Source organism: Crotalus tigris, unplaced genomic scaffold (assembly GCF_016545835.1).
Source record: "Crotalus tigris isolate CLP2741 ecotype Arizona unplaced genomic scaffold, ASM1654583v1 scf7180000019969.279234, whole genome shotgun sequence".
Taxonomy (NCBI): Eukaryota; Metazoa; Chordata; class Lepidosauria; order Squamata; family Viperidae; genus Crotalus; species Crotalus tigris.
In genome coordinates, this window is record NW_024097798.1 from 64223 (window position 1) to 89350 (window position 25128).

At 37.4% G+C, this 25128-nt stretch overlaps 1 long non-coding RNA gene and 1 pseudogene across 1 annotated transcript in view; both read right to left on the reverse strand.

The window, feature by feature from the left end:
- Window positions 1-462: 462 nt before the first annotated feature.
- LOC120318014 lies at window positions 463-1647 on the reverse strand (annotated as a pseudogene).
- A 1347-nt stretch (window positions 1648-2994) lies between these two features.
- Window positions 2995-25128, reverse strand: part of LOC120318013 — a 46174-nt gene continuing 24040 nt past the window's right edge. Inside the window, exon 3 of the long non-coding RNA XR_005559389.1 lies at window positions 2995-3216. This is a non-coding gene — a long non-coding RNA (uncharacterized LOC120318013). The remainder of the gene's footprint in view (window positions 3217-25128) is intronic.

Here is a 25128-nt window from a genome sequence, read left to right on the forward strand (position 1 = left end):
CTCAACCCAAATAAGGCAATTCTTCACATAGATTATGTACAAATCCACTTGCTTGCTCAATTTCAGTTCCACTTGGCATTAGCCAGATGTTCTCAGTACTTTTAAGAAAATATGTGTTATATAATCTGAACATTATTACACAACATAACCTTTATATTTGGGGGGAAATATCTCCTTATCCAATTTTAGAAAGAAAGGAACAGAAGGTCAGTAGGAGAATCCATGGATGCTTAAGTCAGATGCTTAAGCGGTCCCAAAGGTGCTTTTTCCAAAAGGCAGTTGGACTTTCTTGGGATTTTTTTCTTTGACATTGTTTCACTTTCCATCCAAGAAGCTTCTTCAGTTCTAACTGACTGGTGGGGAATAGAAAGATTTATATTCTTTGCAGCCATCTGGTCATTAGCACTCTGAGAGTTGATGAGGCCACTTGGGGGTTTATCTGTATCCCCAAAGTCACCTGAATCAGAGTGCAAATGGGTGTGGAAACTTCTTGAGTGAAAGGATGGCATTGTAAACAGGAGAGAGGTGGTGTCATATCCCTCCCCATCTATTGAGGGAGGGTTGTTCAGTTTTAACATAGATGGCCTCTTTGACTCCTCTTTCAAATCAATGATCCTCTCTGTCCAGAATGTGAACCTTGCTGTCTTCAAAAGAGTGACCATTGTCTTTCAGATGCAGATGGACTCCTGAATCCTATCCTGATGAGTTTGTTCTCTGTTGTGCCATGCATTTTTGAAATGGAAATTGCACTGCATATACCACATTGCTCAGTTTGTGTCTGGGTATTTTGTCTTTGGGGTGAACAAGCTTCTGCCTTAATATATTCCTGGGTTTAAAGTGTGCCTGTATGTTATATTGGCTGAAAATCCTATTGAGATTTTCACCTATTCTTGCAATGTATGGAACTACAATGTTGCTCCATTTGTTGTTCTCTTCTTTGTCTCTTATGAAGGAGCTCCTGCAGGAGCTTTTTGTGGATTGATGAAGGCTCAGTTAGGATAGCTACATGTTTCCTTGACATGTTTTTCTTCTTTCTCTTTTCCGTCTTTGTTGGTAAGCAAACATTCAGCCCGGTGGTGTAGGATTCTGATTACTCCCAGTTTACGTTCCAGTAGGTGATAAGAATCAAAATGTAAATATTGATCTGTGGGGGGCAGGGTCTGTATTCTTCAATGTTGAGGTTTCTGTATTCCTTAATGTAGTCCAAGAAGGCCAAAATATTTTCCATAACATCTTCCCATGTGAATGCAAAGCCCCTGTCCACAGTATTGATTTGTTTGGTGAAGGCTTCCTGTGTTTTAATTTTGACCCAATTATCATCCACATATCTATAACAATGAGTGGATGGAATTCCTGTGAAGGGGTTTAGGGCTTTGGTTTCTACTTCTTTCATGCAGAGATTGGCCACAATGAGGATCACTGGTAAGCCCATGGTGTAGCCATGTTTTTGTCTGCATAAACCTTTGGGTATTTGAAATAGGTGGTGGTCAGACAAAGGTCTAGCATGGCACATGCAGATAGGTGGTCTGGGCTGAGGTTGTTACTATCTCCTAATGTGCCCTCTTGTAGCAATCACTTCTTCACTACTATGATTGCTTCTGCTCTTGGAACACAGGTGAAAAGTGAAGAAACATCATAAGAAACCATTCAGGATCCAGTTTTAGTTTCCGAATGTTAATGACAGTCCTGTAAGTTGTTGATGTGATGGGTGGTCATGCCAACCAGAGAAGCTAATAAAGTGGTTTCTAAAACTCTGGTTTCCTCTTTGACTCTGTGTTAAAATTGAACAGCCCTCCCTCAACAGAAGGGGTGGGATATGATGCTATCTCTCTCCTGTTTACAATCTAGTCCTTTCAGCAGTCCCAAGAAGGTTCCACACTCACTTGCACTCTGATTCAGGTGACTCTGAGGGTATAGATAAATCCCCAAGTGGCCTCAACAGCTCTCAGAATGCTAACAACCAGATAGGTGCAAAGAATATAAATCCTTCCATTCCCCACCAATCAGTTAGAACTGAAAAAGCTTGTTCGATGAGAAGCAATACATTTTCGAAGACAAAAACCAAGAAAATCCAGTTGGCTTTTGGAAAAAGTACCTTCGGGACAGATAAACATCTGCAGAATTTGTTTTAGCAGTATTTTAAAGTTTATCGTTGCAAAGTAGCACTGACAGTTAGGTTATTGTTGCTTTTGCTTTCTGTTGCAACTCTATTTTTCTGAGCTTTCCTGATTCCTGAGGTTATGATTTATGAAAGCCCCTTGGGGGAGCTGTCTCATGATATCTTCCCTTCAGTTTTAAGAGACGCACAGGTTTCAGACCACTGAAGATATAGTTAGAAGAAGACAAGACATCATATATGCACACATGCACCAGCCACCTCACCACAGAATTATGAAGACTGAGCACAACCCACACAAATTTCATCCAAATGTTCTTTGCGGGGTGGAAAAAAAACAAACCAAAGGAATTTCCTTTCTAATGAATGAAAATTGTTAAAGAACATGCAAAACATTCAATCCAGTATGGTATTTTTTTTTTTTTTTTGCAAGAGTTGTCCAGTATTCCAAACAGAGAATCTTTCCCATTAATGCTGCAATGTTTTTCAAAATATGGCAATGCCAGGGAGCAGTTCTGTAGGGAGTTGTACTCCCTTTCCTCAGTGGTGCCACTGAGGCTAAACCACCAGGCAGAGTGCCTAAATCTGTCTTGGAATTTCTTCACATTTTCTTCCCCTGAGAGAGAATGGATCTTGCTCTCAAATTGATTGGCTTTATTTTTATGTTTCAAATTCCTTTTAGTGGTGTTTTGTGCTGACAAACATAGGACAATGGCACACGATCAAATGGACGCAAAACTACTTCAAAGCATTATTACAAAAGTGCTGTAACATCTGATTCCAACCATGGGAATTTCATTCAAATTCCCTTTTCCTCCGAAAGACATTTCAAGAGCAAACTGAAGAGAATTGAAAAGAAAGTCTGCAAGAGAATTGTATCTAATTTATTTATTTATTTATTTATTTATTTACCGTATTTTCCGGCGTATAAGACGACCCCCGACTTTGGAGAAGATTTGCATGGTTAGAAAGGAGGGTGAAAGACAGCAATTGCCAAATACATTCAGGGAACTTCCATTGCTATAGTTGGCGTAAGCCAGGATCTCCCTGGTTTTGACCTAAAATTTATCTCGTTGCTTGCTGCCTGCATTTCTTCTTCTCTGCAGTGGGGAAAAAAACAGATGAACTGGTAAAATGTCAGGAAAAAAATAGAAGGGAGAAACATAGGCATATGTGTGATATATAGAGTAACACAGCGGTTCAGGAGAGAGGCCTTCTCTGCTGTGGCTCCTGCCCTTTGGAGCATCTTACTCCTGAGGTGAGATTGGCTCCCACCCGTCTGATCTTCCATAAGGGCCCAAAGACTGGTTCTGCCAGATGGTTTGGAGCTCCAATAGGGGAGCATCATTCTGGAGGTGATTGATGAATTAAGAGGCAAACTCACTTTCTTCCCCACACCCCATTCATTCTTTTCCCTCCCTCCCCATCTTTTAACCATAATTTCTTTAATTGTGTTTCCATTTTTATCATTTTAGAAATATTTATCTTTTATGGTTTTAATGCTTTTAATGCTGTAAGCCACCCAGAGTTATTTCGCAGTGAGATGGGCGGCAAATAAATCTAATAAATAAATAAATGGTACACGTATGGGACCCTTGGCTAGCATCTTTCTGCCCAGTTGCTGCTGCTTCTACCAATGGGTCTTTATGCTATGCAGACATTGAGGCAGTCTCAAACCAATCTAGAGCTTCAAGTATTCCATAGGTAATCAATCGGATTATCTTGTTATCTATCATAGTTTGGCTTACCAAAGCAAATAATTTTCCATTTTTTTAAGGATGAGAATGGTTAGACAAGACTCTAAAAATACAAGCCAACAACTATTAAGGTTGAAAATGATTTTTCTCCCCTGTTTGGTGTGAATTATATTAGTTTGATTTTAATCAAGGAGGAAATGACTTGATTGAAAGTTGAACAATCTACTTTTTTTAAACACACACACACACATTTGTGTTGGTCAGGAAAACTCACTGGAGGGCAGCACTGGATTTTATTTCCCATCACTGACTGAATGTACCTTCGTGGATAAAATTTCACAACTGGCTTTCAGTCTGTCAATGGGAAGTAAGCGCACTGAGCTTCTGGATTGTAAATACATTTGTACTTTAATCTCTGATTATGCTTTAGTTCATCTCTTGTGTCATTGATGAGCCTTGACTTTATAGTTAATATTTACCATAGATAGTTCTGAAAAAAACAAGTTCCAGTGGAGCTTCTGCTTAGGCCATCAAAATTACATTACTGTATGAACATAAGTGCACAGCAACCATATTTTTACTCAAATAATTGATCCTCTATAGAAGCTGTTTTATCTACAGGAGGCAAAGAATCTTTTGGAGACAATCTAGATTATGGAGTGTGCCTTTTGAAAGGGATTCTCAGCAGTGCCAAAGCTTAAACCCACAAACTAGCAGCTTTCAGTTCTTCACTGCTGCTCTCATCATGATCATTATTATCTTCTTACATTGCTTGCCAGTTTTTAGGTATTTTTCTGAGCCAGGGAAAGATTTGGCAATACTGAATTCGGAAATAATACCAAAGAGCTGGCTGATTAAAAACAGATTCCAACATGAAGATGTAAGTTTTAACAGGTTATTTTTGTCATAGATATAATATACCAATAAGAGGATACTAAGGACACAGCCGAAACAGGACATACACATTTAACTAATGCCATAAAGCCTGATTTTTAAAGTAAAGGGACAGAATCTAATGGTGTATTTTCATAAGCAGAAGCAATTTTCATATGTGGAATGGAAGGGCGATTCCCCTGTCCTTTGCAACTCTTCATTCCCCTCCTCCAAATTTGGGGAAAATTAAAAAGAAGTCCCTCTGCATTGTAGATAATTGTTGGAGTCCATGCAAGAAACAAAAGCACAACTATATACGTCAGTAAATAACTTGGGTTTGAACTGGACTATGTGTGTGTGTGTCTAACTATAGTTTAAATGTGGTTCAATCCACTAAGACTCAATGTGTGTTACAATTAATAAAAGTTACCAGAGTTTTTCCAAAATCAAACCCCCAAATATATCAAATTTACTTAGTTTTCAAAATGATAAGGTGGCCTGACTTTAGGGGACAGATAATATTAAAACCAAATTAACAACGAGGAAAAAAATAGCCAATATCTGAACAGAATAAAACAAATACCTTGGCACACATATAGCATTTTGACAAGGGCCCCACAATCCAATTTTACCCAAGGCCTGGGGGATGAGTTTTAAGGTCTATTTCAAGACAGGGCACTGGCTATATGAATCTTGGAGATGGATGCTGTTCCAGAGGACACTGGGACAGAGAAGGCTTGCTTCCTGGATCCCATCAGAAGACACTATTTAAGCATGCCAATTTTATCAATCTAACCAAAATATGAGTGACAGTCCAGAGAGCCTCCTAGTGCAGAAATGGGTGGAACTGGTGCACAGAATATATACAAAGGCCTTCCTGGCTACAGCAGCTACCTGATCCCAAAGCTGTGTACCAGTCACAAATAGTCCATTTAGGATTATGGATGGAAAGCTTCCATTCTAGATAATCCAATTACCCACAGCCCCTTGATCTTCTTGTTGAACATGAGCCTGTTCCTCCCCATCCAGATCCCCACAACTTCCAAACACCTGGACAAGATCTTAACGCATCACTTAGTTAAATAAGTATTATTAGATACCTTGTATACTTGTGATGCTTGGCCCCAAACCAATGGATGATCTCACTCAGTAAGTACAGGAGAAGAGAGAGTGCCAAGACCTGTGACACTCAAGAATATCATGAGCTATAGGTTTAATCTCTCCCCAACACCAACAAACCTGAGTAGAACTGGTTTCAGAGAAAAGAAGAAAACCACTACAACATAGCATTCCCACTCCTAAATCAGTGGTATTGAAAGCCACTGAAAGAGCCAGGATCATCACGTATGCTCTGTCCTGGAAAAGAAGTGTGCAATGCTAATGTACATGAAATAATATTTTTCTACTTTATTGAAATATGATCTACAGATGCCAAATAGTTTTCCATTGACATTAATGTATTCATTCCTCCCTGTGCTTTTGGATATCTGAGTATTTTAACAACGTGTTTATAAATAATACATGTCCATTTATTGTTTTATGAAGAGCCTATTGGATCCTCTATAAACAGAGTGAGTTTTAAAGCATTCAGTATCTAAGTAGCCAACAGAGTTACTGATATTTTGATACTGATACAGATACTATTCATTGAATTAACTGATTGAAAATATACCCTCCATCGGTTCTTAGCCTTTGCAATATAACCCCCCACCACCACACAATGTTCTGCTATATTCAACAAAAATACTGATGCTCAGATTTAAATTCACCCATAGAGTTAATTGAGCATAATTGCAAGAATAACTCCAAGCTACTATGCTATTTTACTTTTACCTCTCTCAGAGTTAAATTGAAGAGAAGTTGCATTCTTTTCTAATTTACAAGGAGGGGAAGCTATGCTGATTCTAAGAAAGCCAATAAGCGGATATTTCCAAAAGATAACATCTGTCATTAATATACTTGAGGCAGTGGATCAGCCTTATGATATCTAAAAAATATTAAATCTTCTTCTTTAGTTGATAACTTATGTTTCCTAAGTGAAAAACACAGAGAATGTTTTATTTTATATATTTATTAATCAAATTTATATAGTGGGCCATCTTACTAAAGGCAATTCTGGTTTCCCCAAATAACCCTTTAAAACAGTTTGTTAAAAGCCTGAAGATATTCATTTTTAAAATATTAATTTTATTCCTAGTACTCAGTGTGAGTGGGGTCCATTTATCCAAATCTATTGCTGTTTTGGATAGCAATAGGTCTAAATTCAGTTTCATCATTTGAGATACATCTTTTGTTATTCAGTTCAAGAAAAGTTATTGCCTCTATCAGTGACATTAATTTTAGTGCAAAAGGCTCAGATTTATTATTCAGTATCAACTTACCATATGAACAAAACTATTTTGGATTCCTTACCAGCATATATCAAACCATAATTTTTTCTAGTTAAGTTAGTTGCTCATGCTGAAAATACTGAGCACTGATCTAACAATACATTTTAAAAATCCAGTGCTATCAGGCACCCCTCTTTTGTTAAAAAAGAAAGAAGAAGAAGTTTGGTTAGCATCCCATTTATCTTCTTTTGCATTGTTGGATGAAACACACAGCAATTAAAAAAGAAAAAAGTAGATTTTGATGTTAAAGAAACTAATCTGATGTTGAACCTTATAACAGTTGCAAGATTATTGGTGGGGCAATATTGGAAGAAAAACTTGTTGCCTACTTTGGAAGAATGGATACTTAAAGTGTCTAATTTAGCAGACATGGCAAAAATCTCCGCCTATTTGAAGGTTCATTCACAAGAAAAATATATTATGGTTTGGAGAAGATGGATTGATTACATTCAGAAGAAGTATGAGATTGAAAAGTATTATCTTGCTTTTGAGTAGATTTTAGATAATTATTATTAGTTTTAATTATTTTATTATTTTTGACTTAATTTGTTAATATTTGTTGGGAGAAGGAGTTAAAGTATGTTATGGTTTTGATTGATAGTATAGTTGATTAATGTTAGTTAGATTATGTTTGTTTATTTTATTTTTTATCCTGTAATCAGCTCTGGGAAGTGGGGGAGGGGGAAGGGGTGGGGGGTTATATTGTAATAAATTTATAAAACTTTTAAATAAAAAAAAGAAAGAAAAAAGTATCCAAATTGGAATCAAGCCTTGTGATTATGAAATACTCATGTCCCCAAACTGGAACTGACCCTATCATTGCAATAATTCCCAGCAATCTGCATGACTCAGACTTCCTATTGCTGTGCCAGATTACACTAGCCAAGAGAATGTGACAGCCATCAGGCATAGCTCTCTGATTTATCCACCTTGAAAATAAAGAAAATCATTATTCAATAATTAGATCATTATCTACCAATTTAATGTTGATTGTCATATAAGTTTAATGACAAAACCTCAATGGGTTGTATTAAAATTTAGAAGTCAATCTTGGGGAATGGACTTTCTGTTTCTTTACATCAGCAATGAATAAGTTCAGCCAAGAGAGCCCATTTGAACCCCCAATCCTTGTTCTGTTTCCCCCACATCCCCCAGGATCAATCCATTGAAATTTGACACAAAATATTGAATAATAACAAATGTTTCTAGCTTTTGGTTTCAGAATAATAAAATAGGATAAACTTAATGTGCACATTAATATTTTAGACCTCCTTCAGTCCCATTAAGTGAAAAAAAAGAGTTGAAAAGTTTAATCACAGTTCATCCTTTGGCAACACTGCTTTTCTGACAACAGAGAAGACTCTTGTGCTTCTCTGCTGTCGAAAACAAAGTAAGAAAGAACAGCACCAGCTGATAAAAAGAATTGTAGCTATTGATGTATACGATAACTTGTAGGTTGATATTTTTGAGCAGATAATGTCTAAATGGAGGTGGAAGATAGCAAGCATACAATCCAATCTAACACACAGCCTATTTCATGTCAACCAAAATATGTGGTGATATATCTTATTCCCTTAGTTGATTTCTATCACTGATTGAAGGTAAATTGGGTAAGGAGACTACAGTAAATCTATTTTATTTGTTTAGTCCTGCAAACAAATGATCTATTTTTGATATAGTCAAACCATGACCTTCTCATTGGATGTATAGAGGAACAGGCTCTAGTCAAGGTTTTTTTCAGTTAAATTCCTGCTCTGAGCAAACAGTTGGACCTGATGACTGACTTAAATTCTAAGATTCTATGATGCCATATCAATTTTAATTAAAAATATGTACAAACAATTGCCAGGACAAACCCAGGAATCATTCATTCATTCATTCATTTATAGGCGCTGCCCAGCTTCATACTGATTGTGAGCAGCTCAAAGCATAAACATGACAGAATCATCATTCCAAATAAACAAGATGAATAAAAACATAAGGTAGATGTTGAATGCTCCAGCAATACCCAAACCCATACAAGCATGCCCAACACGGGATCTCACTACCTCAGCCAGCCAAGTCTTTAAGGCCTTTTGGAACACTATCAGGGTGGGAATCACAGGGAGCTCAGAGAAAATTTCATTCCAGAAGGTTCCATATAGCAGATGACATGACAGAGAATGCATGCTTCCTAGATCCAATATATGGCACCATTTAATCAAAGAGACCTGGAGTATTTTATTTATTTATTCATTCATTCATTCATTCATTCATATATTATTCATTGATTTGATTTGTTAGGGATGCCCAATTCCAAAAGACTCTTGGCAGCTTAGTAAGTATTCAATATATAACTAAAACAGAGTTAAAAACATAATAAAACAAAACAAAACAAAATAAAGCAAAGCATCCCCCAGCCTTTTAATAATTTTTAACATCACTTGCCTCTTTTTAAATTTTATGTAGGGTTTACACCACCTGGAACCCCTAAGTGAGGGAGAGAGACAGTTTTAAAATTTGATAAGTAAATAAAATGAATGGATGGATGGATGGATGGATGGATGGATGGATGGATGGATGGATGAATGAATGAATGCCTGCACAAGACAACAACAGTAAAATCCAAAATCCAGGACCCTACTACCATATAATTTTCTAATGTGCTAATTAGTTGTTGCCCCCTTAAATAATATGAAGTACTCTGCAAATTAAAGAAGTGATTTATATTTTATAAAGATCAAAATTGTTTAAAATATAGTCATTAAAATTAAGGAGTTAAATATTACGGGTAAGCTATTTAAAGAAGGTCTACATCACAAAATTCCCAAGTAGAATATTCCAAGCCATGCCGAGTGAGTATACTGGAATTTGCAGTCCACAAACCTCATAGGCCTTCTTTGAGGGCTTTCCAACCAAAGTCCATTTTAGAGGTAAAAGACAAAAAGCTAAAAGAACAAAGCCCTTGAAGCTGCCCATAAAGAAACAGCATCTGAGCCACAGGCTGTGGTAGCTTACAAATAGATATATTTTGTTTCTATTGAAATGTCATAGTAATTATCTCTAAATATGCATCTATTCATGTACATTTTTAAGAGCATAAAATTTAAACAATTCCATGTCCTCCTTTGTCAGTTATGCTTCAGAAGCCACTCAGCTACCATGTTTATGGTGTTCTATTTTTCTGTAACACCTTGAGATCTGCCTTAATACAGTTACTTGCTACTCTTCATCTAAGATAAACATATCAGAGGAATATGGATGTTTAATGGATCAATGAGGGAGAAATTTTTTAAGTAAAACAATTTGGAACAAGCTATTACTTCTCAGCATCAGTTATAATTTTCTATTTATAAAATAAAATAGCCTGACAAACATTGTAGTAGTAGTAGTAGTTGTAATAGTAGTAGTAGTAGTAATAATAATAATAATAATAATAGTAATAATAATAATAATAATGTTGGAAGGGACCTTGGAGGTCATCTAGTCCAACCCCCTGCTCAGGCAGGAAACCCTATACCATTTCAGACAAATGGCTGTCCAGTCTCTTCTTAAAAATTTCCAGTGTTGGAGCATTCACCGCTTCTGGAGGCAGGTTGTTCCACTGGTTAATTGTTCTGTCAGGAAGTTTCTCCTTAGTTCTAGGTTGCTTCTCTCCTTGGTTAGTTTCCATCCGTTGCTTCTTGTCCTGCCCTCAGGTGCTTTGGAGAATAGCTTGACTCCCTCTTCTTTGTGGCAGCTCCTGAGATATTGGAACACTGCTATCATGTCCCCCCTCATCCTTCTCTTCATTAAACTAGACATACCCAATTCCAGCAACCGTTCCTTATATGTTTTAGCCTCCAGTCCCCTAATCATCTTTGTTGCTTTTCTCTGTACTCTTTCTAGTGTCTCAACATCTTTTTTACATCGTGGTGACCAAAACTGGATGCAGTATTCCAAGTGTGGCCTTATCAAGGCATTGTAAAGTGGTATTAATACTTCACGTGATCTTGATTCTATCCCTCTGTTAATGCAGCCCAGCACTATGTTGGCTTTTTTGGCAGCTGCAGCACACTGCTGGCTCATATTTAAGTGATTGTCCACTAGGACAATTGTGTTTGTTGTAGAGCTGTCCATCAATACAATGTGAAGGTACTAATGGATTTTAAGATGTAGGATCACTTCAAGTGTGGAGCTCAAAAAAAGTATTCCTGTAAGGAACTAGCTTAATTTGATATTTGCTGTGGTTCAAGAAAAGCATGAATAATAACATCAGTGAAGTCTAGAGAAAACAGCTAATGGAAGTATTATCAAAAGCAAGTAGAGCAAGTTTGAAGATCCCTAATTTATATATTCATTTGTCTGATGCAGAAGTCCTAGGGGCAGATGTCATCACTGCTTATTCCTACTAAAACTTGGCAGTGGGCCTTGGATGTTCAAGAGAAACAGTTTATCTTCACTAATAATAAAGCTAGCAACCATGACAACCTTAAAAAACTGCAGGAAATTTTGCATTAACAAATATTTAACAATGTGACTCACTCGGCAAACAGTGTAATTTTCAGTGACTTTATCTGTGAATTTTATTTTTTTCCTAAATGAAGAACTTTACATTTGCCTGATTACTTCAGTCAGTTATTTTTAATCCATTTCTCTGAGTAGGCCCAGGACTGTACCACATAGGAGCCTGCTTCATGGATCATCCAGTATAATGATTAAGTATCGATGAGCACTATTTGTGTATGATTTGTGGATTCATCTAATGTTACCCTATTTATCTTCAACTAGTTTACTAACGAACGTGTCATGTAGCAGTTTATCAAATGTTTTGCTGAGATCAAGATTATACCCTGGATGTTCTCAAAAATCTATTAAGGAAGTTAGCTGCTCTTAACAGTCAATGTAAATTCTTAATAAGCACTCATGGTTTTCAAAACACTTATAGGATTACCTCTTAATGTTCAGATCTGTAATTTTTTTTTCACTTTTTAAAGGATGGAGTATATTTTGCTATTCCCAGTGATTTGGTAGTTACCCATTTCCCAGCATTGTTACAGAAATGGATAGAGATCAAATCATATTATTTGATACCATAGGATGCAACACATCTGGCCCTGAAAAATTTAAATCATTCTAGGTCAGTGGGTACTCCCTGATTTTGCCTCTGTCTAGCTTTACTAGGATCATGCTCTTTCAAAAAAAAGTTTTCCTAGCAGAAATCATATCCTATTTTCAGAGAAAACTGAACCAAAATAGGAATTGATATCCCTTACCCTTTCATCATTCTCACTGAACAGTTAATATATTGTTTACTTTTATTTTATTTTGAGCATGTTATGCGAGTTTTCTTCAGGTCACCTGTTAGTCCTGCTGTTAATGCAATATCATTTTATACATTTATCTTTCTATCATAAAAGTGATTATTGCTGTTGGCTCCAATCCAAAACAATTCAGTGTTACATTTATATATCCAGTTGTGGTGACAGTAAATGTTTTACAGGTCAAAAGGGTTTGAAGACATGTTCTATGAATTTGAGCATAATTGTCTTTTGTCTGCTATGACCAGATACTTTTTCATCCCCAGATTATGTCTAAATAGGCATCTGTTTTATATTTCAAGAAATATGTCTCTGAAAGCAAATGTGACAATATTATGCAAGGCTTCTCAAGGCTGGTTGTGTTTTTAAAGCTATTCACTTTTAAGTAGGGCCCTCAGAAGTCAATGTACCCCTTCAAAAGAAGATTTAGGATTGTAACCATGAGATTTAGTAAAGCTCAAGGAATTGCTTCCTTCTACCCTCTTTTGCATACTTGTGTTAGAGGAAAAAAGATTTTCCAGTAATTATTTTGGCAAGACATAAAGCTTATTTTACAAAGACCAAGTCTGCTGAAGAATGATAAGTATCTTAAGGTGTTTTTTTTTAACTAGGGATATTGTAGTTAAGTAGTTTTAACATGGTTCATTTAGTATTTGACCCTGACTTAATGGTGATTATTGTGACATAAGTCATGTAATAGTACAATGTTTAACTAATAAACATAACATTCTGTGCTCTCAGAATCAGAATTATGATGTAAGGTAGAAAATGCAGTTGTATTTGTATTACTTTTTTTGTATCAGATAAATCACATAAACTTCATGGTATGAAATGATTCCCTGCTTCTCTCCTCCAGCATCCTGATGGACAATTAGTTCAAAATATCAGCAATTGATGAGTCCTAGCATATTTCTCCTGAAGTTGAATGTCAATGGAGCAAAAAAAAATGCTATATAGGAAATCTCTTTTAATATTGATTTTGAGAACAAAAATATGGAAATAAAATCAAACCCACACTTCAAGCTTAATTATATTGCATGCTTAATATGCTTAATATTAATATTAATATGCTTAATATGTCTTAATAATCCATAACAATTAGGACAACTGAAAAAAAAGTTTGATACTTTCAGGATCAGACTACAGGCCTACCTATCCAGCATTTTGTGTCAAAGAAAGCTACCAGTGATTTCCCTCTGATGCTATTACTCCCAAGTAACTGATATTCACAGTCAAAGATAGTCACTGAGCTGACATATAACCATTCCATATCACTAAGGATTACCACAGCAATCTTCCAGAATTGTTTCAAAATTACTGACTTTTACTACATGATGTGGAAGAAGTTTCCATAGGCTTTGAATAGACTTTTGCCTGTTCTGAATCTCCCCAGAATTCTGCATCACTGGATGAGTCTAGTTTTGGTATCAAGAAACAGTTCACTCATTAGGTTAGAATTCCCCAATAGAATTTCCCAATGCTTCCAGTTATTATGACCTACAATTTCTAGTATTTCTAGACAATATCTAGAGCAGAGGTGTCAAACTGCCAGCCTGCAGGCCAGACGCGTCACCAGGAAACCCACCCCATTGCCGGCAATGAGAAAAAAGTTCCGATATGTCATGTGACGTCGCAAGTTTGACATGTCTGATCTAGAGGCTTACAAGTTAGAGGAGGCTGCATTAAACTATTAGCTGCTCTACGTTTCTGCAATATACACCAAATTCACATGGCAAATTTGGCAAGAATTCTGTTTATGTAATATGTCTAAGGCTAGCAGAATATGTCAATGGGAGTAAAGGCCACAAGGCCATCTGTGTTGGTCTCATCCAATGGTACAACCACAACTGAGGGGTTTGGCAAAATATGCTTGGGGATACCTGTAATCAGAAATAAGATGTAATGGATACAGAATAACAGAGTTGAAGGGGACCTTGGAGGTCTTCTAGTCCAATCTGCTGATCAAACAGGAGTGATGGCAGACCTTTTAGAGACCGAGTGCCCAAACCGCAACCCAAAACCCACTTATTTATCACAAGGTGGCAGTGCCGCATCAGCATTTTGATGCCCTCGGGGGAGGTAGGGAGGTGCCTTTGAGTGCTGCCTCTGGCACGCAAAAACCAGGGGGCGCAAAAATGGGCCACCATGCTGCAAGGCGCAAAAACGGCCATTGCCGCACCACAGGGTACAGATACAAGGCGCTGCACCATGCAAGAATGGGGCAGGGCTAATGAGTATCATGCAGGCACTAGCCCTGCCCCATTTGCAGCGGCCCCATGTGCATGCATGTAAAATGTTTCCCCCTCCCTTTTCTTTCAGTCCACCAATTGACACTTCTACCACCTCTACTCAAGCTTGCTAGTCGGTTGCTTCGCCTCCTTTGTGCTGGGCGGGGCTCCTGCTCCGGGTGGCGATGGCAGCCTGATGGACCTCCTGCTGGCAGCGGTGGCACAGGTGCCAACAGAGAGGGCTCTGAGTGCTGCCTCTGGGATGCGTGCCATATGTTCGCCACCACTGTCCTATACTATTCGGATAAATGGCTGTCCAAATTCTCCAGCGGTGGAGGACTCACAACTTCTGGAGGCAAGCCATTCTACTGATTAATTGTTGTCACCATCAGGAAATTTCTCCTTAATTTAAGGTTGGAACTCTCTTTGTTAAGCTTCCACCCATTATTTTTTGCCTTGCCCTCAAGTACTTTGGAAATAGGTTGACCCACTCCTCTCTGTGACAGCCTTTCATGTATTGGAAGACTGCTATCATGTCAACCTTTGGCCTTCTCTTCATTAGAGAAATTCCCAGTTCTCACAACCATTCATGATACAGTTTAGCCTCCAGTTCCCAATCATTTTTGTTGCAATTCTCTGCATTCTTTGTAGAGTTTCAACATCTTTTTTGTATCGTGGTGACCAAAACTGGACACAGTATTCCAAGTATGGTTTTAGCAGTGCAATATAAAGCAGTACTAACATTTCCCATGGTCTTGATACTATCCCTCTGTTGATGCAGCCTAGGACTACATTGGCCTTTTTGGTAGCTGAAGCACATTGTTAGCTCATACTTAAATCATTGTCCACTGGGACTCCTAGATTCCTCTTACAGTTATTACTCTTTAGCCAGGTGCCACCTATTCTGCACCTATGAATTTGTTTTTTCACCACTGAATTGCATTTTGTTGGATAGGACCCAGTGTTCAAGACTGTCGAGATTCTTCTGGATCTTAAACATTTCTTCTAAAATGTTGGCTGTTTCCCCAGCTTAGTGCCATTTGATGAGTTTTCCTTCTATCCCTTCATCTAAATTATTTATGAAGATATTGAAGCATAAGACAGAGCTTGAGGTAGCCCACTGCATACTTCCTTCCAGTCGATATAGTTCCATTGAGGACTACATATTGACTGCAGTTGATCAGCTAGTTAGGAATCCATCTGGTGATGCATCTGTCTATTCCACATTTTTCTATCTTACTGAGATGGAGTGACTAATTAATTTGCCCCAGAGACCACATACAAAACTGGGACTGTTGTGGAGGGCTAAACCAATAACCAAACCAAACTGTGCCACCATCTCCATCATGACCAGGACAGGGACAGCCAATGCCCTGTCTTACTAAGAAGTAGCCTTGGTCTACTTTGTCAAATGCCTTACTAAAATCCAAGTATACTAGGTCCACAGTATTTTGCTAGTCCACCAATTAGTCATTTTGTCAAAGAATGCAATAAGGTTGGTCTGGCATAAACCATTTTTGACAAACACATGTTGGCTTCTAATAATAGCCTTGCTTATTTCTAGATGTTTGCAGATCCGTTGCTTGATTATCTTTTTCAGGGCCTTGGAGGCATTCTAGTCCAACCCCCTGCTTAAGCAGGACACCCTATACCACTTCAGGTGGGTGGCTGTCCAATCTTTTTTTAAAACCCTCCAGTGATGAAGCACCTACAACATCTGAAGGCAAGCCATTCCGCTGATTAATTGGCCTCAGTGTTAGGAAGTTTCTACTTAATTCCAGGTTTCTTCTCTCCTTGATAAGTTTTCGTCCATTGTTTCATGTCTTACCTTCTGGTGCTTTGGGAAAATAGTTGATCCTTTTTCCTTTTGGCAGCCCTCAAATACTGGAATATTGCTATCATGTTACTCCTAGTCCTTCTTTTCTCTAGCCATACCCATTTCCTGCGATCGTTCTTCATATGCTTTTGTCTCCAGGTTCTTAATCATCTTAGTTGCTTTTCTTTGCATTTTTTCCAAAGTCTCAACATCTCCTTTGTAATGTGGTGACCAAAACTGGATGCAGTATTCCAGATGTGTACTTACTAAGGATTTATAAAGCGATACTAATATTTCACATGATTTTGATTCTATGCCTCTGTTTATACAACCAAGGATTGTATTAGTTTTTTTGAACTGCTCCCGCACACTGCTGGCTCATGTTTAAGTGATCGTCCACTAGGACTCTAAAGTCCTTCTCACAGCTACTGTCTGTAAGCCAGGTTTTGCCTAATCTGTACATCAGGTCCCCAAAGTAATATATTTTAACCCTATGCCTATTTTTTACTTCTGTAGCCTTTCTTTGTGTCCTGCCATTCTGTTGGGAGGAGGGAGCTTTTGGGATTGCTTTGCACTGTCTGCTATGATGCCCTTCCCCCGTGGGATGGAATGTCTCTTCTTTAACTGAGAGATGGTTTGCGCTTGGAACCAGAAGAAATCAAAAGTGAGAAAGACCTTGAGGAGCCCACCAAAATGACCAGTTACCAAAACACTATGCCACCTGTGGATTGGCTGGGATTCAAATGAATACTGGGACACGGGGGGGGGGGAGTATTGATTGTTGCTTTTAATATACTGCTTCGCGGGTATTTCTCTCAGACCTCATCTTGATTCCTTGCTGTCACTAGCCATTAATAAAAGTTTCTTTTGAGACAATGCCTGTTTCAAGAGTTCTGCTTTCTTGGATGGCTTAGCTGAGGTAGGTCCTTACACTTGCTTTTCTCCACATTAAATTTCATGTTGTTGGATAGGGACCATTGTTCAAGTCTGTCAAGATCTTTTTGGATCCTGAGCTTCTGGGGTATTGGCTATTCCTGCCAGCTTAGTTTCATCTGCAAACTTGATGAGTTCCCCCTCTATTCCCCCATCTAAGTCATTTATAAAGATATTGAAGAGTACTGGGCTTAAAACAGAACCCTGTGGCACCCCGCTGCTCACTTCCCTCCATGTAGATGTAGTTCCATTAAGGACGACTCATTGAGTATGGTTTATCAGCCAGTTACAACTCCATCTGGTGGTGATGCTATCTATCCCACATTTTTCTAGTTTTCCAAGAAGTAGGTTCTGGTCTACTTTGTTGAATGCCTTGCTGAAGTTTAAATATACTATGTCCACAGCATTTCACTTGTCTACTAATTTAGTCACTTTGTCAAAGAATGAAATAAGATTGGTTTGGCATGATCTGTTTTTAACAAACCCATACTGGCTATTAGTTATAATTTTATTTGTTTTTAGATGTTCACAGATCTGTTTTTTGATTACTTTTTCCAGTATCTTCCCATGTTAGGCTGATTGGTCTATAGTTTCCTCTTTTTCTTTGCCCTGTTTTGAAGATGGGAACCACATCAGCTCTTTTCCAACCCTCTGGTAGTTCCCTGGAGCTCCAGGATTTTTTAAAGATATGGTATAATATGGTTCTGAGATAATATTTTCCAGCTCCTTCAGAACTCTGGGATGTAATCCATAAAGTCCCAGTGATTTATATTGATCATACTATTTTCTTGCTTATTTTTTTATTTCTAGTCTGTCTTTTACAGTTAGGTTTTTGGTAGGTTGGGGTCTAGTTACTTTTTCTGTGAAGACTGATGCAAAGAATGAGTTAAGAAGCTCTGCTTTCTTTCTACTGTATGTTACTTCCCTGTCATCTTCTCTATTTAGTGGACCAATTATTTCCTTGACTTTTTTCTTGTTATTTATATGTTGAAAGAAACTTTTTTTTTATTATCTTTGACTTTTGTTGCAAGTGTTTGTTCATTCTGAGCCTTTGCTTTCCTGACAAATTCAGGCTCTCTGCTGATAATCAGCCTTAGTTATGTATCCCTCTTTCAATTTTTTATACTTGTTCTTTTTATCTTTCAGTTTATCAGAGAGATCCTTGTGCAACCATGCTGGTTTCTTCTTGGATTCCTTGCTTTTCTTTTTCAGTGATATTGTGCTGGACTGGGCTTTTATTATTATATTTTTCAGAGTTTCCCATGCTTTTTGAGTTGTTTTCTCCTTTAGCATTTTTAATCCATGAAATTTTTCTTAGGTTCTCTCTGAGTTTGCTAAAATCATCTCTTTTAAAGTTTAAGACACTGGTTAGATTATATTCTATTGCTTGTGTTTGCATTATATTGAATTCCAATATGACATGGTCACTCTTGTCCAAGGTTTGAACAGCTTCAACTCCTTCTATCACTTCTTCTCTATTAGTAATAATTAGGTCCATTATAGCTTTTCCTCTAATTCCCTCCTCTACCTTTTGGATGACAAAGTTATCAGCTAAGTTGGTTAGGAATCTGTTCGATCTTGTTGCAGAATTTGTCTCCCAGTTGATATCAGGGTAATTAAAGTCTCCCATTACTACCGTGCATCCTACTTTACTACTATAGTTCCTGTGCTCCAGAATTTTTGAAAGATATGGTTCATGGTTCCAAGATCACACCTGCCGGCTCTTTCAGAACCCTGGGATATAATCCATCTGGTCCTAGTGATTTAAACTTGTCTAGAGTGGATAGATGTTGTATTAGCATTTTCTTGCCTATTTTGACTTGTATTCTGAATCTGTCTTTTATGATACTATTCCTTCTTCCTTCCTTCCCAGGTTGCAGTCTAATCAAGGTATTCTAGGGCCAGCAAAGGTCGGCCAAATATATATTGTTTTCAAGGAGCTTCCATATCAAAGTTTTTATTAGGATTTCACATTTGTCAAGATGATCGTGGATCTATCCCAATTAGTATTTCACCCCATGCATGCAGCTGCTGGATTGGTATATACCTGGTGCTAATGAACTGAAAGTGGAGAAAAATTCCGTAAATCTATTGTCACCAACAGAATTAGATCTAATGCATTTTAACTGCCCGAAAGCATTTGACAAAGTGCAACATAAAATTATAGTTTCATTTGTTAAGTGTGAGTTGGATAATATGACAACTAAGTAGATATATAGCTTGCTCAAAAATTATATTTAAGGATTGATCATAAGTAGTTCTTCATTCAACAGGACTGAGATACTGAGGAGCACCACAAGCTTTAATACTGAACCCACTATTGTTTGGATGAAAAGGTAGAGAAAATATTAGCAACTTTGCAGAAACAAAGATGGCCTACTAATACTTTGGAAGATAAAAATCAGATTGAAATAATCTTTTTTTTTAACCAAGGTAAAAGTGACATTTATTCTTCTTAGCTTCCAATCTTTTTTTTTTTACAAATTTTATTTATAATACAATTAAAAACAAACAAACATTGGATTTGATGTGACATTCCAGTATATACATTCTTATCAGATTATTCCACTTTTTACAATCAATTCTTCATTTCTACATATACATCTAAGTTTTATATACAATACTTGTTCTAAAATAACATATATTTCTATCTTAACATTCGTCTTTAATCCCTACTGTCCTCTTCAAATTCCTCCAGCGGTAAAATTTATCCCAGATATCATAATAAACTGATCCACATTTATCTTTTAATATCATTGTGAGCCTGTCCATTTCCACACATGCTAATATTTTATGTATTAACTCTTCCTCTGTGGGAATTTCCTTGCTCTTTCATTTTTTGCGCTAAAGCAAGCCTAGCTGCAGTCAGGATGTGTAGCAGCAGATAGATTGTTCCCTTGTCATATTTTTCTGTCGTTTTTTCCCAACAAGAAGAGTTCAGGTTTTAATCTAAGTCCAGTGTTAATATATCCCTCAACCAGTTTCATGTCCTGTTCCAATACTCACGGATCTTTGGGCATTCCCACCACATATAGTAGTATGAACCTAATGCTGTTTTACATTTCCAGCATAGGGGTGAAATGTTTGAACCCATTTTGGCTAACCTTACGGGTGAGAAATGCCATCTATAGAACATCTTGTAAAGATTTTCCTTATATGAGGTAGCTAAAGTGAGTTTCCTATTCCTTTCCCACAGTTCTTGCCAAATATGTAGGTCAATACTAAAACCAAAATCCCTACTCCAAATTAACATGATCTCCTTAACCTGTTCTTCATACATTGTCTGATCTAAAAGAAAATGATATATTTTTTTAATCATTTTATCCTCAGGACCTAATAAAATTTTATCTAGTTCTGTCGGTTCTATCTTTATACCCCACTCTTTTTTTATCTTGCCTCTATCTTGCTTGTAGTTGGAGGTAAGCCCACCATTCTAATTCTATCCCTGCATCTTGGAGATTCTTCCTCGATTTTAATTCTCCTCTCTCGTCTAATATGTTTTTATAGGTTATTACTTTCCCCAACTGAATAAATCTTTGGTGTATGTACATTTCTAATGTTGAGATACAATTAGGGACCTGTCTGTAGTTCTGTCGTCGAATTTTGATCCATACATCTATTAGTGCCCGTCTGATGTAGTGCCTCCGGAAGTACTGGTGAACGTTATGCTTCTCATCCCATAACATGGCATGCCATCCCGTCTGCATGTCATGACCTTCCAGTTTTAATAAAGATTGAAATAATCTTGATAGGTTGGAGTAATAAGCGAAAGTAGGCAGAATGAAAATTTAAGAGAGACAGGTCAGAGTTCTTTAGCTGAGAAATAAAAATGATATGCACAGAAGAATCCCTAGTTTGGTAATGGTATTTGGGGAAAAAGTTCTCAAATTGTAGTTGATTACGTTTTACAATTTTTCCAGCCATCTGAGATAGATAGGAACTAAAAGGGGGGAAAACCTTGGGGAAAATTATTTAGCTCAGGAAAAATATTATAATAAAATTGTTTCTGCTGGGTTTTGAAGACATAACCTTCTGTATGTCAGAAAAAAAAACCTACTGTCATATTTCAAGCACTGGTAAAAAGAGTTGTTTCGGGGGAGGGGGTTGTGCCTTCCAGTCAGTGTTGACTCCTGGAGATTCCTTGGATTTGTCCCTGCTGTTTTCTAGGCACAATTTCAGAAGTGGTTTGCCATTGCCTCAGTGGTGGGATTCAAATATGTGAACAACTGGTTCTCTGTGTGAATGCCACTTCCGGAAGTCCATTCTGGACCTGGACAACAAAAAATTAGCTACCAATTCTGCCGAAGTAGTGTGAACTGCCTAAATCCCACCATTGCATTGCCTGCTTCCTAAGACAGAGAGAGCAACTGGCCTAAGGTCATCAACTGATTTTGTGCCTCAGGTGTGACTAGAATTCATGGTCTCCTGGATCTTAGCCTGGTGTATTAACCATTATACCAAACTGGCTCTCAAAAGCGATATAGAAGCTATTAAAATGTATGGTAAACATTAACTTAATTGAAGAGCAGTTTTCCCTCTGCAGAGTAGCTAATGAACTTCTAGGGTTAGCCTGCACCAGATTGAAGACTGCTGTCTGAAACAGACAGGAACACTCACTCAAGATGAATAACTGTGCTTTGGAAGTGGAACAGAAAAATGTGCCCTGAGGTCACTTTGAGAATGACTAAGGAGTGATAGAAAGGACTCTGTTCTCTGTCATTTCTAAATGCAGGGCATGAAATAATGGATTTAATTTATAGGAAGTCAGATTCCATTCCATTTCCTAAGTATAAAAAGAGTTCAACAATGGAACCAATTATCCAGATAAATGTTGGACTCTCCTCACTGAATGTGTGCCAGCAAAGGCTAATCTGCCATTTGTCAGAAATGCTTTAATTTGAACTCTTGTACAGTGTACAGTGGTGAGTTGGGTATTTGCTCTCTATGATTCTGTTTTATGATTGTGTCCTTTGGTCCTTAATGTGTCTCCTCCCTAATTGATGAATCTGAGTGTTGCTACCCTTCTCCCTCTTTGTCTCTCTATGCTAGCCATAGCTCTCTCTTTGTTGCACTGACACAAATAAAAATGGAATTAAAAATATGGACACAGTTGCATCTTACCTATGTGTGTTTGTGGGATGTGAATTCAAAGAGACATATGAAGAATGGTTGAGGAAGGGGGTATATCTAGTCTAGTGAAAAGAAAGACTAGGGGAGATATGATAGGAGTGTTCCAGTATTTGGGGGTCATCAGAAGAATGAGGGGGGCAAACTATTTTCCAAAGCATCAGAGGGCAAGACAAGAACCAATGGATGGAAACTAATCAAGGAGAGAAGAAACCTAGAATTAAGGAAAAATTTCCTAACAGTGAGAACAATCAACCTGAGAAATGCCTTGCCTTCAGAAGTTGGGGTGCCCCATCACTGGAGGCTTTCAAGAAGAGACTGGACAGCCATTTGTCTGGAATGGTATAGACTCTCCTACTTATGCAGGGAGATGGACTAAATCAGTGGTTCTTAACCTGGGCGATATTGCCCCCCAGTGGGCGATTTCATTTTTCAGGGGGGCGATGGAAGAAAAGGGGGCAATGTGGGGGCAAAGGAACGAAAAGGGGGTGATGTGGGGGCGATGGAGCGAGAAGTTTTGGGGACACTTTTGAGACTTTTTCATACAGTGAATCGCTGTATATCTGTCGTACAAAAACATCAGATTGCTTGCTATTAGTGGATTGAATTGTGTTTTCAAATATTCCTCCAGCTAGCTTCAGTACAGAACGCCGTACATATGTGAATACGCATTGCTTATCTTCATGCGCATTGCGCAGCAGCCTCTACCCTTTTTATATTTCTTTTTGCGTCTTAAATTTTACTTGTAATTCAATCATTAAATATTACTGTTTTTCTTTTCGGGCATTTCACTTTCTTGCAATTGAATTTTGTTTTCGAAGTGGTCATTACATTTAAGTGTCTTGAATAAATAAGATAATAATGAAATATATGTATCACAAAGTTTGGGAATAAAGTGACAGGTGGCACCAAAATTTTTCACACAGTTGAGATATGGGAAAAAGATTGGAAATAAATTATTTGCATCAATATGTCCTCATGACAATTATAAAGAAAATAAAACAAGTGTTTGCATAAACTGAAGAATTATTTCCTATGTTGTGATTGAGAGGTTATGTTGGGGGAGAGGGGTGATGACAACTTCCTCATTGGCTCAAGGGGGCGATTCGTTCAAAAAGGTTGAGAACCACTGGACTAAATGACCTCCAAGGTCCCTTCCAACTTTGTTATTCTATGTTCTATGTTCATTCATTATCTCCACATTAGATAAGACATCTAAAATATTTACTTCATTTCTATATTGTAAAAGCCTTGGAAATGATTAAATAACTAAATAGAAAAGAAAAAATGATAGCCAAATTACAGTCAGAATATCAGCATCATGCATTAGAAATAACTCTTTCTTGTGTTTTTACTAATAATATTTTTTTCCTAACAAAATGGTCTTTCATGAAATTAGTTCTGCTTTCTCTTCAACTATATATTTAATTTTCATTTGGGCTTAGTTGCTTGTTATAGGTTTCAATCCCCCTCTTTTCTTACAACTGTTATGCTTTTGTTATCATGTCCTGTTTTATAAATATTTCCTTAATTTTTTTCAAAATTAAATTGCCGGGAGCGTGATTTCTTTTAAAGAAAAGAACTGGGAGTAACAAAAATCTTTAATCCTTACAACAATGTCCTTATATGACCTTCAAATCAAGCTGTTAAACTCAAACATCATTAGTCATGTTTTGCAGTCCCTGAAGAAAAGCTTTCAATGGAGAAAGACCCCAGTGATTAATTATTTTTGGCCTCCAAAGGAAAGTATCTAAAATGCAATTATATGTGTTTTAGATCCAGACAGTAGAATGTTGACAAGAAGGAGGGGATGCTGCATGCTGCTTTCAAGCAGATTACAAGCATTTTTTGAAGTTTCCAGCTGGTTTCAAAAAGACTTGATGCAATGCTTCACAAACAGTGGCCTGTGTCTTTTTTTTTTCCCCCAGCCTTAAGTGATTCTCAAGCTTTTAACATAATTCCAAGCTGAATTCTCTTAAGAAATTGTTTCAAAGCAGAACATTCCTTTTGGTGATTTGAGGGAAATTAAATATCCCACCTGGCTTAATGGAACTTAGAAAAAGAACCCAGCACTAGGATATTAATCATACTGTAGACACTGTTTGCTGAAAAGCTGGTTTAGGTTTGACATAATGCAAAGTGATTTGTGGCAGTATTATAAATGAATTGTACAGCATTGATGTGTACCGTAAGATATGGTTACAAGGAACTACAGATTATTGTGATGTGTGAGCTGCGTAATGTGTGGGCGGTAGGCAGTTGGAATGACTCTGAACCATTTTGTTCCATGGACCTTTTTGAGAATTTGGCAAAACCTACAGACTCCTCATCTGGAACATGTTTTTAAATCCATAAAATACATAGATACAGATACAGCATGCATTACATAGCAAACCAATTATGCTCAAATACATAAGACTGCATCAAAGATATAACATAGTAATATATGTGTTTCTTTATTCATTCAAAAATAAGACAATACAGGTAGACTTCATTTAGTGACCATTGCTGGGACTGGCAATTTGGTCCTACAGTCATTTAATGACCATTCAAAGTTACAACAGCAATGAAAAAGTGACTTATGGCCATTTTTCACACTTACGACCATTTCAGCTGCCCCAGGATCACATAATCAACATTCAGATGGTTGGTATCTGACTCATATTTAT